The following is a 6011-nucleotide window of genomic DNA, read 5'->3' on the forward strand; positions in this document are numbered from 1 at the left end:
ATTTGAGATTTGTGATTTTGGATAAGGAATGCATTGGGGGTGAAGCGAAGAGGGTCGCTGGCAAGGAGATCTTCCCCGGAGAGCAGCCACGCAAGGGCTCTTGGAGATGACTGCTCTTGGAGATGATGGCTGTAATCAGTGAACCTCATTATATTTTCTCCTTGTGAACCTTGGAACACCCAGGGCATTTTCTTTCCACCACTTATGCCTATAACTGCAGTGCTTAAATGGGGATTTCCATCCCCTTTCCAGTTACTCCTCCTTTTTGGAAGCAGGAAGGAAAGTCAGAAATGCAAAACCTTCAATTTTCTGAAACTATACACCAAAAAAACCCCAAATGATTTGCCTCTTTGCCTTTGGCCACCGGGGATTTCATGCTCAATCCAGAAGGGACATTGAGTATCCAATGTTGAGTTGACCGACACAGTTGACTCCTACATGGAGCTGACCAACCCAGTTGACTCTTATGTTGAGTTGACCGACCCCACGGCGACTGAATGCGCAGAAGTGAGGAAAGAGGGGTCAAACCCTTGCTTGATTTGAACCGGGGAGCAAACCCTCATTTTGCACATCGCATATAAACATCCTTGAACCCAGGAGGCAGCCCGAGACATGCTGCCTTAAACCTTTCGTAAAGTTGCTCTGCTTTCTGTAAATGTATACTTATTCAGGGGGAAAACAGGCTCTTTTTTGGTATCCTCTGGTCCCAAGGTGATGGAGAAAGAAGAGGGGCATCGGGAAGGTATGAATTTGTAGAGGAGCTCTTGGCTGGATGACTTGGGAAAGGGTAGACCTGGTGGCAGAGTGTAACCAAAAATCAGCTCTTTGCCCCAAAATGCCTCCTGTCGTATTATTTCACTGCAACTACCCAGTTGCTTCAGAAGGAAAGCCAATAATCTTGCTTAAATCCTCAAAAAAACCCCATCCTGGGTCCTTTCTGAGGCTCTGAGCTCTGGATTCAGCAAACTCGCAAAGCCACCTGGTAAAATCTCCCCGGAGTCTCCAGAAGTGCTTTTCTCCCTGCAATGACTCATTTTTGTAAGAAGGTGACATCTCTTGAAGGGTTCGCCCGGTTGCGATGCCCATCGTTGTGTTGGGTTCCCTCTTGGCTACTCATCTGGAGAGGAGCTGCCGCGCTGTCCCGTGGAAAGCAGAAATGCAACAAGTTATGCACAGCCCTCTGATACAGTGAAGGGATCTACCAAAACACAGCATCGGCGTTGCTTTTGCCATGAAATGGTGACATGCAGGAAGAAACACTTTTGCACAAGGCAGAGGATCGGGGATACCAATGAGCTCAGTAAAAACCAAGGCGCATTTGGGGTCTTTGGATCAATCTCCTCAGTTGTTTGGGGGAAGATTCGCAATATTCTGGTCTCCTCCATGAGGTCCATGGTTGTTTGGGGGAAGAGTCGCAATATTCTGGTTTTCTCCATGAGGCTTCGGGCTTCCCAGGCACCACCAGGCACCAAGAGAATAAATGCACTGAGCCCACATGGAAAGCCAAGTGCTAGATGCACAGGATGAGCGTCAACCACTCTTACTATTTTGCACAAATAATTTAAATTTTTTTTTTTTTTACTTTGCACTAGTATGGATGACCCATGAACTGAGTATTATGACAGAACACCCAGAATCCTGTGCATTAGGAAGGCAGACCGGGGTCCTTACATGCCACAGACCTCTTGCAGTGAGAAGGATATTGCATTTATGGGATTAAAACGATGCTCTTCATCTTTATTCCCTAACAGCAAAATAGCAGGAGGCAAAATTCTCTGCTCCTGAGTGAACTCACGGCTTAAAATCTTTGGCGTCCGATGTCAAAACTCGGCTCACAGCTGCAGGCATGTCCTCGAGGGGTAACACCAAGGGGAAATCTCCCCACCAGAAATAGCTGCAGCTGGAGAAAAGCAGAATTCAGCACCGTGACGGTCTAGACATCTCAGTGGGAAGCTAAAAAAAATAAGAGATTGCTATTTTGGGAAAAAAAAACCCTGCTTGGCATCTATTGTTCATGCCAGGGGCGAACCTACCTCTAGCGCGTGGTGATTTATTGCAGGGTGCGAGCTTTTCGGACGAATACATTCCCAGAAGGTGGCAGTCCGGAGCCCAATGTAATTGCTGAATATCATCTAACCTGCTAAAATCAAGCCGTTCGTTACGGCTTAATGGGCGTTGATTTGTTTGGAGAATAGGACTTATAGCCAAACGTTAAAAAAAAAAAAAAAGGGATAAAAATGAGAGACAGCTGTTGCAGATAGCGGTATATTTATCTTGGGGGGAACAAATGCACTCGGGTGCCGTAAATATCCAGGGAAGCGCCTGGCGCCCATGGGAAAAGCCGGACGGGTGTTTCACGCAGGAGCCCCCAGCCATGAATCTTGGGATAACGGTGCAAAGCTGTCAGCCCCACGGATTTATCGGCAGCCAAAAGCAGGGAAGGGTCGAAAGCTGCTATTTTATGCATTAATCCTTTCTTTTTTTATATATTTTTTATTTTATTCATTAATCCCCTTCTTTTCTATTGTTTTTTCCCACCTCTTAAATCAATTTAGCTGCGTGAGCTCTTGACCATAGGCATCCAGATGACGAAAGGAGCAGAGCGTCGCCAAACCCCTGCCAGCCCCTTGCAGATCAGCTCAAGGCTGATCAAATCTTGGGCAAAGAGTGAATTTGGGGGGGGCTGGGGGTCGAGGAGGGCAGGAATTGCAGCCAATTCCTGGGGCGTTTGCACAGAGGAAAGAAATGGTGAGCAATAAAACCCATAAAGGCTCTTTCATTTCCGGAACCGGCAGTACTTTAAGTTTTGGCAGCGTCCTGAGATCAAAGTATCCTAAATTTCCTTATGAAATAAAATTATTTCAGCTATCGCTGAAATATTGCCATTAAGTTGAAAATGTATTTCCCGAAGAGCTTGCCCTACCTAAAAGAGTCTCAGATTTATAGGCTGCTTTTTTGCCAGCAATATATTACCTCCTCTTTCAAATAAAAATAATTAAAGACTAAGTTGAGGAGTCGGGGTTTTTTTTCAGCATGGTCACTGATGCCTTAAGACATTTAAAAAATCAACGTATTGCAGACAGTTGTCCACCACCCCCCAGGTGAATATGACCTCCTTGATTAATAAAACAGCCATAAAACCATATTAGAAGTAGAGCTGAATTGCAAAAAAAAAAAAAAAAAAAAAAAAAATCACGTTGTTGGACTCCACATTAGCATTTTCAGTGGATAACGTTAATATTAGCTTTGCGAGGTGCAACTCTTGTTTCCAAATCAATAGGAAAATGGGGATAGTTTTTTCTAGCTCATTCAGCAGCTTCTCCCCTGCAGCAAAACAGGCATTTGACAACGGAGGATTCAAGGTGAGAAATCAGAAAATCAGCTTTTCAGGCATTTCCTCTTCTCTACCCAAAGTTTCAAAATTATTAGAGATACTTGAGGAAGTTTTTCCAGCCGCAAGAAGGTATTTTTCTGTATTGAGGGAAAATTGCCTCTCCTAAAGGGTATTTTTTTTAATTTTTTTTTTTTTTTTTAGATTTGCAATGATGCCGGGTTAGTCATACTCCCTCTGCAGTGGGCTGCGAGTTTTTTATGCCACCATCTTCACGGAGGGCTTGTGCACGCTGAAGTTTATGATATATGCATTCATTATATGCATATATCTAAGTTAAAATGAAGAAATATAGCTGAGGGGAAGGGAGAGGCACCTCCAGAGGACAATACATCTCGCTCTGAACCGCCAGCGAGGACAGGTTCACCCTCAACGGGTGATGCCGACTCTTCATCGGCCATCAAGTCAATCGAGAGCGACCCTCTCGCTCTTGAACGTCTCATTTCTCTCTGCCAACCTTCACCCCTTCTGCTTGTCTTGACTGAAATTCCCCCGTTACCCTGAAAGATGAACACCAGGTTTTCCCAAGCTATTAAAGGAACCCCCTTATGCCACCCCGAGTGCATTAAAAATAAACTGAATGCTATTAAACAGTCAAAAAAGGGGAAGAATCCCATTTTTCAAGACATCGCCCATTCTTGGTCATTCCTCACATTCGAGGCTGCTTCCAAGCGGGGTCGTGTGATGCCTCAGCTGAGGATATCAAGACCGTTTGTGCAAGAAATACCCCTGCGCCACCAAATATTCTTCATTTTTTTTTAGGAATATTTGGTAGCCAAATTTCCTCTATCCAAGCCCAGGAGGGTTTTTGCACTGGAAGCATCCTTCACTCTTGGCCAAGGTGCTGATTCCCTAAATGCTGACCTTCGTACCCTACCCAGCATCCAGTCACCCAGTTACTTCCCAGTAAAAAAGGATGAATCGAGTCTGTGCTTCTGCTACAACCATGGGCTAAAGCAGACAGAGATTTCATATTTCTGCAGGATAAACCCTGCACCAGAGGAAACCCCTTTTTTATTTTTCTCCTAAAAAAGCTCCTGGTCAGTGCGTAAGCACTGGGGTAAAAGGGAGAGGGAAACGCCATGTCAGACAATGCCAAAAAACTCTTGCCAAGCACAGGTTTGGTTTGTCACTGGATGGGGCGTCTCCCCTGGGTGCGGGGGAAAACAGCATGGATTTATTTAATATTTGCATTTATTTATTTAATATTTGCCAATCCTCCTCACCAACTCCAGCTCCACGGAAAGGGGGGAGCTGCTACAATGAATTTCCAATGAGAACAACAATTACCGCTAAATATTTCTCTCCTCTCTGAAGATACCCTTCCCTAAAAGGCTCCAGGGATATCTCTGCAACATAAACACGAGAATAAAACCTGCAAGAGCCAGTCAGAGCTTTAGTAGACAAGGTTAATGTACCTTGAACGGCAGCATTAAACAACTTTGTTCTTTTTTTTTTAAGTGGAGAGCTGAGATACCTACCTACATTTTAAAGTGTTATTTTTATAGAGGGAGACCATTAAAGCACCTTCCAAAACAAACCAGTGCAGGGAAACATCAAATAAGCTTCTTCAAAGTAACCTGAAAATACTTACATTTTGTGCAAACCGGCCCCCGGCCCAGCAGAAGTTCCCAAAAGAGAAAATTGTGAATTTTTTCAGAGGGCAAATCTAAAAGCTTTGAAGTGAAACATAGCTGAGGAACCCAAAAAATGTGCAAACTTCCTTTTGCCAGACACAAATTGTCCAGGAAAAGTTTCTGATTGCCTTGAGAGTGCTTGGAAAAAACAGGGAGCAGATTAATTTTCCAACGGTTCTTCGCTGCGAGCAATTAACTGTGAATAATTTATAACCAAAACCTTGCCCGACGCTTTCAAACCTTGCCTTGCACACTTGGCTTTCCATTGCATCCTAATCCCATGAGCCAGGAATCACTGAGCACCCACTTTTCCATCATGCAAACACCAAATCTCAATCCCACGCCAGTCCTGCAACGGGAAGGTCCCATCCCCAAGGTCTCAGCCAGATTCAGAGGAGCTTCTTGGAAGACAAAGAAGATGATGGTGGATAAACACGGTGAATTTTGGAGACAGGGGCCGGAAGAATAGGCTTAAGTAGGGATCTGAGATGAATGAGGTGCTGGGAAAATGGGAGATTTGTGGGGTTTGCGCTGCTGCTGTGCCACCAGCGAAGGCAACATCAGAGCTGTTGCTTCAAGGATGGGCAGCCGAGAAGGAACATGCCCCAGAACAGTCTTCCTCAGCAAAAATGTAACCATCAACCACATTTTTCCATCCCGAATTGACAGCTGCTGTCCTTCCCCAATTTCTCAGCCAGCACAAGTATTGCAAAGTGCAAATCAGACCAGCGCCAGCACAAAACCCACCCACAACCTCAGTGTAGACGTGCGAACGATTCCAGCAAGGAACCCACCACAAACTATGCAATGACTTTTTGCAGCTGTCGTTGCAGTCCGTAAACCCCCCATGAGCAACAATGCGATTTTTAATAATGCCTTTTTGGGGTGGTTATTTTGCAAATCAAAGCCCACAGGCTTCGTGCAAATCTCCCAACACCTGTACAAGTAATTGCTCTGGGTAAACACAAATGGAAACCTGCTTT

The sequence above is a fragment of the Pelecanus crispus genome, chromosome 19 (assembly GCF_030463565.1).
Source record: "Pelecanus crispus isolate bPelCri1 chromosome 19, bPelCri1.pri, whole genome shotgun sequence".
In the NCBI taxonomy this organism is placed as follows: domain Eukaryota; kingdom Metazoa; phylum Chordata; class Aves; order Pelecaniformes; family Pelecanidae; genus Pelecanus; species Pelecanus crispus.